The following is a 5,000-nucleotide window of genomic DNA, read 5'->3' as shown; positions in this document are numbered from 1 at the left end:
CCCTCCAGCGTAGTCCCTCTTCCCGCTCGCGCCCGTAACCTCAAAGGGATGCCCGAGCGGCTTTTCTTCCCAGGGCTGCTCCCCGCCCAGGGCGGGAGCGCAGGGGGATCCCAGGTCGGCCTTTCACCGTACTCCCTACCTCTTGGCCCTCGTTCCTTCTCCCGTTCTCCATCTAACCCCTTGGCTCTGGGGTTTCCGCTCTCCCTCTCTCGCTCTCTCTCCTGCTCCCTGGCCGAGCCGCCTGGGAGGACGAGGGTCGAGGGGGAAGGCAACGGTCGGGCTGGGGCACACCGCACGGTGAGAACCCCCTTCGCCTGCCTCCACACCTCTGTCGTCCTCCCCACTGACGTAGGGGCTCGGGAAAAGACTGGAAATCGCGAAGCTCGGCAGTGGCGCGGAGAGGCCACCCACCGCCGCCGCTGTCGCCACCGCCGCGGAGGCCGCCCTTTCGGACACGAGGGGCAGCGCGAGCCTCCGCTGGCCGGGTACGCATCTGGAAGAAAAGGGCCGCCCTCGGAGAAGATCGCTGTGCTTCCCCGCACAGGGAGCGATTCGGACGACGGGCCCCCACGCCTGGCTGGGTGGGCGCCCCGCCGTTCGCCCGTACGGGTCGTCGGACCACTGCCTTCGCTCGGTTCGGGTCAAACTCCCCACGGCTCGGCCACCTCCGCAGACGGGAGGCGAGGCCGGCATGCGCGCCCAAAGATAGGTGTCGGAAGCCCGGGGGTAGAGGAGGAAGGGGACCGCTCACCTTAAGCCAGCGCGGGCTCCAAAGCCCGGGCCGAGCGAGCGGCGCCACCTCCCCACCCGGGAGCGCTGCGCCAGATCGATCGGAGGAAGAGCAGGGGTGCATGTAGGGACTTGCCCAAGTACGGAGGCTGCAAACCCCTGTCGTCGGGAGATACGTGCCCACGAGTCCTGGAAGCGCGACTCGGGTACAGGCGCCCTTGCGGGGGGGTACTGGATGTGGAACAGCACTGGGGTCGAAGCCACAAAAGCATCCGCCCTCATGGAGCCTCTCCTCGGCCTAAAAATCCAGATTTTAGCCTTGACGGCGCCCCCATGTGGAGAACCAGGGCCCGCGGGGGGGTCTGGCCAGGCTCACTTCAACCCAGGAACACCTCTCTGACTTGGGATAGGCGACCGGCAAAAGTCCCCCCACGCAGCTGCGGAAGCCTGGGTTCAGCCAAGGTGCAGACCTCCAGCCGAACAGGGACTCATAGCCAAAACGCATACCCAGGCCTACGGAGGTGAAAACCAGCTTAAATGAGTCAAAATGTGTCGGGGCTGAGAGGTACCTCTCTCTCATATATTCTGCCGGTGGTGTGCAAAACTGGGTCTTTGCATGGAGTGTCACCCTATACCCACTTTAGGGACGCATGCAAAAAAGTGCCCGATCGCCTGGAACTGTCAGGCGGATTCGGCTCCCTGGAATTTCCTCATTCTGGTTCTTTTTCACTTTTTGTCTCTTTTGCGACATCTAGTGGGCAGGCTGCATTACTGCAACCGGGGACACCTCAAAACGCTTGGAACTGGGGAGCGGGCTCAATTTACAAACGTTTTGCGGGTCCTGGAAGTCAAAATTGTGACTTCTGAAAACGACTAAGTATCAAGGACTCATCGCGCGAATCGCTCTGGAACTGAAATCGGATGCGCGCACTGACATGCTCCCCTCTCTGGAAGTCTGACACAAGTTGAAAAATTTTCTAAGTCCCCAAAAATTTTTTTTTTCAACTTTTTTTCAATTTTCCCCCTGTGGGATATATATTTTACCCACACTTTTGGAGCCCTCCTGGGATGCCCTCTAACATACTAGAACCTCATTTTGTGGAAGTTTTCACAAAATTGTGAAATTTTCCAAAAAGTCAGAAATTTTGCAAAAACGACTAAGTATCAAGGACTCATCGCGCGAATCGCTCTGGAACTGAAATCGGATGCGCGCACTGACACGCTCCCCTGTCTGGAAGTCTGACAAAAGTTGAAAAATTTTCTAAGTCCCCAAAAATTTTTTTTTTCAACTTTTTTTCAATTTTCCCCCTGTGGGATATATATTTTACCCACACTTTTGGAGCCCTCCTGGGATGCCCTCTAACATACTAGAACCTCATTTTGTGGAAGTTTTCACAAAATTGTGAAATTTTCCAAAAAGTCAGAAATTTTGCAAAAACGACTAAGTATCAAGGACTCATCGCGCGAATCGCTCTGGAACTGAAATCGGATGCGCGCACTGACATGCTCCCCTCTCTGGAAGTCTGACACATGTGTGAAAATTTTCTAAGTCCCCAAAAATTTTTTTTTTCAACTTTTTTTCAATTTTCCCCCTGTGGGATATATATTTTACCCACACTTTTGGAGCCCTCCTGGGATGCCCTCTAACATACTAGAACCTCATTTTGTGGAAGTTTTCACAAAATTGTGAAATTTTCAAAAAGTCAGAAATTTTGCCAAAAACGACTAAGTATCAAGGACTCATCGCGCGAATCGCTCTGGAACTGAAATCGGATGCGCGCACTGACACGCTCCCCTGTCTGGAAGTCTGACAAAAGTTGAAAAATTTTCTAAGTCCCCAAAAATTTTTTTTTTCAACTTTTTTTCAATTTTCCCCCTGTGGGATATATATTTTACCCACACTTTTGGAGCCCTCCTGGGATGCCCTCTAACATACTAGAACCTCATTTTGTGGAAGTTTTCACAAAATTGTGAAATTTTCCAAAAAGTCAGAAATTTTGCAAAAACGACTAAGTATCAAGGACTCATCGCGCGAATCGCTCTGGAACTGAAATCGGATGCGCGCACTGACATGCTCCCCTCTCTGGAAGTCTGACACATGTGTGAAAATTTTCTAAGTCCCCAAAAATTTTTTTTTTCAACTTTTTTTCAATTTTCCCCCTGTGGGATATATATTTTACCCACACTTTTGGAGCCCTCCTGGGATGCCCTCTAACATACTAGAACCTCATTTTGTGGAAGTTTTCACAAAATTGTGAAATTTTCAAAAAGTCAGAAATTTTGCCAAAAACGACTAAGTATCAAGGACTCATCGCGCGAATCGCTCTGGAACTGAAATCGGATGCGCGCACTGACACGCTCCCCTGTCTGGAAGTCTGACAAAAGTTGAAAAATTTTCTAAGTCCCCAAAAATTTTTTTTTTCAACTTTTTTTCAATTTTCCCCCTGTGGGATATATATTTTACCCACACTTTTGGAGCCCTCCTGGGATGCCCTCTAACATACTAGAACCTCATTTTGTGGAAGTTTTCACAAAATTGTGAAATTTTCCAAAAAGTCAGAAATTTTGCAAAAACGACTAAGTATCAAGGACTCATCGCGCGAATCGCTCTGGAACTGAAATCGGATGCGCGCACTGACATGCTCCCCTGTCTGGAAGTCTGACAAAAGTTGAAAAATTTTCTAAGTCCCCAAAAATTTTTTTTTTCAACTTTTTTTCAATTTTCCCCCTGTGGGATATATATTTTACCCACACTTTTGGAGCCCTCCTGGGATGCCCTCTAACATACTAGAACCTCATTTTGTGGAAGTTTTCACAAAATTGTGAAATTTTCCAAAAAGTCAGAAATTTTGCAAAAACGACTAAGTATCAAGGACTCATCGCGCGAATCGCTCTGGAACTGAAATCGGATGCGCGCACTGACATGCTCCCCTCTCTGGAAGTCTGACACATGTGTGAAAATTTTCTAAGTCCCCAAAAATTTTTTTTTTCAACTTTTTTTCAATTTTCCCCCTGTGGGATATATATTTTACCCACACTTTTGGAGCCCTCCTGGGATGCCCTCTAACATACTAGAACCTCATTTTGTGGAAGTTTTCACAAAATTGTGAAATTTTCAAAAAGTCAGAAATTTTGCCAAAAACGACTAAGTATCAAGGACTCATCGCGCGAATCGCTCTGGAACTGAAATCGGATGCGCGCACTGACACGCTCCCCTGTCTGGAAGTCTGACAAAAGTTGAAAAATTTTCTAAGTCCCCAAAAATTTTTTTTTTCAACTTTTTTTCAATTTTCCCCCTGTGGGATATATATTTTACCCACACTTTTGGAGCCCTCCTGGGATGCCCTCTAACATACTAGAACCTCATTTTGTGGAAGTTTTCACAAAATTGTGAAATTTTCCAAAAAGTCAGAAATTTTGCAAAAACGACTAAGTATCAAGGACTCATCGCGCGAATCGCTCTGGAACTGAAATCGGATGCGCGCACTGACATGCTCCCCTGTCTGGAAGTCTGACAAAAGTTGAAAAATTTTCTAAGTCCCCAAAAATTTTTTTTTTCAACTTTTTTTCAATTTTCCCCCTGTGGGATATATATTTTACCCACACTTTTGGAGCCCTCCTGGGATGCCCTCTAACATACTAGAACCTCATTTTGTGGAAGTTTTCACAAAATTGTGAAATTTTCCAAAAAGTCAGAAATTTTGCAAAAACGACTAAGTATCAAGGACTCATCGCGCGAATCGCTCTGGAACTGAAATCGGATGCGCGCACTGACATGCTCCCCTCTCTGGAAGTCTGACACATGTGTGAAAATTTTCTAAGTCCCCAAAAATTTTTTTTTTCAACTTTTTTTCAATTTTCCCCCTGTGGGATATATATTTTACCCACACTTTTGGAGCCCTCCTGGGATGCCCTCTAACATACTAGAACCTCATTTTGTGGAAGTTTTCACAAAATTGTGAAATTTTCAAAAAGTCAGAAATTTTGCCAAAAACGACTAAGTATCAAGGACTCATCGCGCGAATCGCTCTGGAACTGAAATCGGATGCGCGCACTGACACGCTCCCCTGTCTGGAAGTCTGACAAAAGTTGAAAAATTTTCTAAGTCCCCAAAAATTTTTTTTTTCAACTTTTTTTCAATTTTCCCCCTGTGGGATATATATTTTACCCACACTTTTGGAGCCCTCCTGGGATGCCCTCTAACATACTAGAACCTCATTTTGTGGAAGTTTTCACAAAATTGTGAAATTTTCCAAAAAGTCAGAAATTTT

This window comes from Phyllobates terribilis, unplaced genomic scaffold (assembly GCF_046119375.1).
Source record: "Phyllobates terribilis strain yellow unplaced genomic scaffold, ASM4611937v1 Scaffold_3502__1_contigs__length_77035, whole genome shotgun sequence".
In the NCBI taxonomy this organism is placed as follows: Eukaryota; Metazoa; Chordata; class Amphibia; order Anura; family Dendrobatidae; genus Phyllobates; species Phyllobates terribilis.
Note: the sequence above shows the minus strand (reverse complement) of the source record.